Raw genomic sequence first — 6,000 nt, forward strand, 5'->3', positions numbered from 1 at the left:
CGCGGAGGACGGAGGTCGATTATTCACTGGACGCTCCGCTCCCCAAATCTTACACATTTAGAATTTTGCTTGTGGGGGTGGTTGAAGGACGTGAAAAACTCACGAGAAGAGTTAATTCAGATCATTCTAGAAACATTCAACACCGTCAAAGAGCACCGAGAAGACATCTGTCGGGCAACACTGCATGTACGGACGCGCAGTGCAAAGTGCATTGAGGAGGATGGTGATATGATTGACCATTTTCTGCACGCGCAAAATAATTACTTTGACGGTTGACGCCAGTAGAGTTACGTCTCTATCTGTGTGCATTAGAAGTAACTATTGTTTATGTATTAGAAGTAATTATTTATGATTTCGACACCCTACTGCAACGGACATTCTTGTGTAGTATGTTGTACGAAAACTTTAATTCAAGTTTTACTGCCATCTGTTGTTCAGAACTGTAATTAGTGTTCTTGCATAGAAATGTAGAACTCTTGTATGCTAGGGAATAGTATTGTATCTCCAATTTGAATCCGGTTTTTAGCTTCATTAGAAGCCGTAAAAATGAGCATTCTTCCTGACTACTTACTCTAATAACATAACAATGTTCCAGCTTTCCATATATGATAATGGTTACGAATATCAATAACCGAACACCCTATATATATATATATATATATATATATATATATATATATATATTATAACGAGGTCTTGTAATTCTATTGCGAGAAGGTTCTTGCAATTTTCAGGAGTCAGAGGCAATGGCTCAGCATCCAAATATCCTAGTTACGCCGCTATCTATCGTGACTCAAAAGTAAACAAGAATTACACTCTCGGGTATCAAAGTTTTTAGGTACCGGTAATAACTTTTTATACCATGAAGTCTATATCTAGAGACTAGAAAAGATAACGATGTTTCAGTTTTACATCAAAAGATGCAATATATTTCAATCAAAAATTTTCTTGCAGGCCTTGTATCTGAAGAACTACATATAGTGCAGCCAAACCCAAACTTTTACTCAACTCAGTATGATGTGCTTATTCAGTAGAAAATACGAAAGCTTGATTTAGGAGCCGTTCAAAAATGTTGTGGCCCCTGATCCAAAAACTAATTATTGGCCAAGATCGCAATCTTTTGATCAATTTTTAGTTTTCCTAAAATTCTTGTTTAAAAATCATTTTTAATTTCAGAAATCGCCATTTTCGTTTTCCAACATTTTGTTAAAGTATTTGTTGTATAGTAAACTTAAGCGTTCAGTAAATATAACATGATGTACATTTAATTCTTTCAAATTGGGTTTGTTAAAAATTAATATCTTCAAAAGTAACGGAGTCACAGCGTTTACCGCAAACCTTTGTAAAGCGCAAAATAGGCTTACGCTGATATACAAATTGGTTTATAAAATCTTAATGTTTTCAACTGTTTAAATACAGGACAACCTTCTGTATAAATATAAAAAATAACAAATTTTGTCAGCAACTATCGTTGATTTAGTATGAATTTACCCCATGTTCAAGAAGTATATTTGTATAACTTTAGGGTCTTAAAATGTGAAACGTAAAGATTCCAGAAATCCATAAATCGGAGCACATGTGAGAAGCACGGCTTCTATTAGATTTTCTGTTGTAAGTAGTTCATAGAAAACGGACGAGAAACTTACTTTCCCTTTTCATTGAAATAAAAAAACAATGATTTCTTTTCTCTCTAAATTATGAGTTGAAGTATTTCAATTCCTCTCTTCTTATGTATTTCGCGTTAAATGTAATTTTTTTCTGGTGTTCGTTCGTCTTGCTCACTTTTTAATCATTTTTCTGGTGCTTTTCTGGACACCACAGTCAGTCAAAGGGCACTAATTGTAACCATACCACTTATTATCAATAATGTGTTGTTTCTTTCACTGAGTATGAAGGACTTCAATTTCAATTCTGTAAACTCCATGAAAAGATAGTTTTATTAAATTCATCTCTGGTTGAGTCATTTGCACTGACATCATTTTTTGCCTTAGCCGACTGTCCATTCAAACGCCTATTGATCGAACATGACGAATTTGACCGTCATGGGAACCTAGTGGCAACAGTTCTACCGTAAAAATTCGGTGGGAGACAGCAAGATAAACCGCGAGGTCCAATCACAAGTATTTTGGAAGTAATGAATTATTTGGGTAATAATGATATATTATAATTTTTTGGAATTGTATGAGAAAAGTGAAATAGAATATAAAGGATTTTATTTTCTACCAGACACATTGAGGCTAAAAAGCCACACTGGAAGCGATCATAAAGTAAATTAAGTAAAACATAACAACTTCCGAATTACGAACTAAAATATAAATATTTTTCTAGGACAACATATAACCGTAAAGTCGCCTAAAACTAATTGTGCCATTACACAGTATATTGTTGTAACAGCCTTCCTTTTCGACATCTTTAAAATTGCCTCTCGATTTTGAATCGATAATAGGAGAATAAGCCTACAAGGAGCATTTAGTGTTGGTTGAATTAATTGAGTATAATCCAATAATAAGTTGAGTTGAGTTGAGTTGATTGTAAGCTTAACGTCCCTTTCAGCAGTGAGACTATATGAGACGGGACCTACTGATTAACGTGGAATTCGAAACACATGAGCTCCGGCCGGGTCTCCCATGCAGCTAACCGCTTAACCACGAAGGAGCTCATCCAATAATCAGATTTGGCCTATATTGTTTAATTAAAAGCAACTCCAGATAATCGATTAGCGGCGGGATAAAACTGAGGCTAAGATGTCAGACTTCCAGCAACATATGTACTCGAGATGCTGCCAAATTAGAATAATTGCTCTACTCTAAGACTGGTCAACCTTTTTAGATTTGAGGGCTACTTTGCCTTTTAGGACTCACTGGTGGTCTGCTTATCTATTCACTAGCGCGGTAGCGAGGGAGGGAATCATAAAACAATAACAACGATACGTACAAATTAACGCAGGCTTTCTCTTACGACTTGCCGGTTGACGCGCCTGCCACACCTGCTTTAAGCATACCTTCACTTTGTGATTTTCATTATTGGTGTTCTGGTTTTCTTAGTTTGTGATGCTTAATTACACTGGTATCAGAATTTTGTAGTGACATATTTCCAATTAGATATTGGTGATGACAACCCCCAGCTTCCACGAAGTAACTGAAACAAGTTGTACCTCTCTCCCTTTCTTTCTCACAAATGTTCCTTATTGTTATATGACTGAGCTGTTATACAGAGATAGAAAATAAAGCATGAAACTGAAACATCTGACTACCATGGTAAAGGATGAAAACAAAGATTTCTATACAGAAATAAACTCAAAACTAACTACTTCTATGGCCTCCATTGACTTCTCTCCTTAGCCAACTGGATTCAGTTTCTAATTTGTATTCCTACTTCTACGAAATACATCTTAATATTGTCCTCCCATCTGCACCTAGGTCTTCTTCCTAATGATCGTTTCCTGATTTGTATTGATGAACAATTTACTTGTTTATGATGGGTTTATTCCCAATTGGAAATAAAGTCAAAACAAATAAATGAATCGTCCATCAATACATTTTTTTCTTTATTTTGTAAAGCTAAAATAACTAAAAGAACATGAAACACAGAAGAACAATATATACTTACTTTTCAACGTATACCCGCAAACTTTGTAAATTTGAAGTAAGTATACGATGGAATATCAAAATATCAGGTGAATATACGCTCTCTACTTCTGTATTACTAACATTACATCCATGCTTTGCAGTAAAGTTCCCATGCAATATTTGTTATGAACATTTATTAATCAGATTTTCTTTGAAATATTGTTTATTCCGAATTTCGTAGAATACACTATTATACCTTTGTCGTAGGAAGTACATGTCACAGTTTACACGAAGGGAAGGAACAAACTATAACTTTCCATAAGCTGTCCCAATATCGTTTTACAAACATTGAAATAATATAACGACGAATAGGGATACGGTACAATTAAATGTTATAATATGGAAAAATAATCGAGGAAACACATTTCGCATAACTTCGCACGCGAAGTCCAACAGACGAGAATAGTCTTGCCCAGTGTTCGAATTTGGGAAAAAGCAGAGGCGGTATGTTTTATTACGATTTTGATTGTCGTCACACACCACACATACTGTCTATCTAAATGTTGAAATACAGTGTGTCAGTATTATCTAAAATATTGTATTTCAATTTACATAATGACTGAAAACCACTGGAGAGCTTCTTTTTAGTTACTGGGGGGGGACTTTGATCCCTCTTCAACAACTTTCTTTAAAACAATTAAAATATTCCCTTATGTTGTATTATAGAGAATTATACATGGAAATGCTCAAAAACCGACTTTTTATATTAATAATTTTCTGTGGGAAAGCTCCCGGACTCCCAACTCGACTGAGGGGTGTTCCAAAGAATCGCTCCCATAGCAGACAATACCAAATCCGCTCATGTTCAAAACACATTCATATGAATTAAGACAAGAGAACACAAACATACATACGAAAGCAACAATTTAATATGGCACATCAAAATATAAACTAGATAAACTTCTTTGAAGACACCTCATTTTGAAAACAAAGGGTAGGAAAAAGATAAACAAAAAAGTCAGTGTTGTCAACTTAAAATTGTTTCTATACAAGAAATAAAATCATTTTACGTGCAAAGCTATTAGTCAATCACTGTGTATAAAAATGGATTTATTGAAGGTTTTTGACATCTACTCTCCCTTGACGGTATGTCTCGATCACTGAAAAAGCAGAGGCGGTATGGCTTCAGCAGTGAGAAACCAGAGGCGGTATGGCATACCACCACATACCGTCTCACTTCGACCTTCGACCTTTAGGAAAGAATGATGCGTAGGTGCAATTTTTAAAGTTTTTTTTTTTTTAATTATATATAGCGACTGGATTAATAAATTCCTTCTTTCTCGTTACAATGGAATTTGTACTTGGAAACTAGAACAAATAGTTCTCCACTATGTGTCAATCTAAATTTATTTACATTTCCATAAAAGTCAATGCGTAATTTGTAAAAATATTTTAATATAGCTTCCTGACTTACCTTGTTGAAAGTGACGTGATGAGATCCTTTGAATCAACTGTGAGAAACACTAATAGATCTTCAAATTAAAATACACAAACATTAACTTTCACTATTTTGCTTGATAACACAGCACGTTTAATAATTACCTAAGAAGAGCACCATACACTATAACCGAGAAATGTGTTGATGTGAAACTAGTTATAATTTCTAGTAAATAGATTACTGATGATAATAGAAAGAGGAGATGACGAGAACTGAAAACGCGGAATAAGTTTTTGATGTCTCGTAAGCCTCAAAGACTAAGTTGAGAACTATTTTATGGAAGTGGTGAATGGTAGTAAGGAAAGTAGGGGAGCACTCACACACACAGAAAGAGGGAGACAGAGGAAGATGAAAGAGGAAGGGAAAGAGAAAGTGATGTCCCGAAGACGAATTATAATAATAAACAAACAGTTGACCATCAGCGGGACTTCATCACTATCAACAACATTACTGCTCACAGGACAAATCTCGACTGCGGCCAATAATGTATGGAACTGGATACCATGCTGCAATTGATGTAATAAGAATAAAGATTAAAAAAATAAGAAAGAACCATTGATACGCTATATATATGTATATGTATGTATGTGTGTGACTTCCAATATATGTATAAACTTATGTGTATGTGTGGTGTGTGTGAGTGTGTGGTTGATTTTCAACTGTTCCAGAAATCTACATCCTGTTTCTTGTATACGAATATCAAAACTAAGGATGATTTCGTTCCTCAATGACCTTGAAAAGAATTATCATTTTGTTCTTTGCCTTAAGTATATTTTCTTTTTCTAAATCTATGTAGTTTGAGTTTTTGTTGCTCGCTATTTGACTCCTAACCATCCTACTGGCGATAGGCAATAGGAGGTCATCTGTACCCAACAGCACGGTGCTTGCTTTCCTGGTTATACTTCTTATTTGGGTCTATGCTATGGAAGGAAG

General features: G+C 34.9%; 1 protein-coding gene across 1 annotated transcript in view; it reads right to left on the reverse strand.

Annotated features, from left to right (window-relative positions):
* Window positions 1-5,523, reverse strand: part of LOC145668039 (mite allergen Der f 3) — a 519,747-nt gene extending 514,224 nt beyond the window's left edge. The window contains exon 1 of the mRNA XM_081735512.1: window positions 5,044-5,523. The gene's annotated coding sequence lies outside the window, so the exon portion shown is untranslated. The remainder of the gene's footprint in view (window positions 1-5,043) is intronic.
* Between the last annotated feature and the right edge of the window lie 477 nt (window positions 5,524-6,000).

This window comes from Thermobia domestica, chromosome 13 (assembly GCF_964235325.1).
Source record: "Thermobia domestica chromosome 13, izTheDome1.hap1.1, whole genome shotgun sequence".
In the NCBI taxonomy this organism is placed as follows: domain Eukaryota; kingdom Metazoa; phylum Arthropoda; class Insecta; order Zygentoma; family Lepismatidae; genus Thermobia; species Thermobia domestica.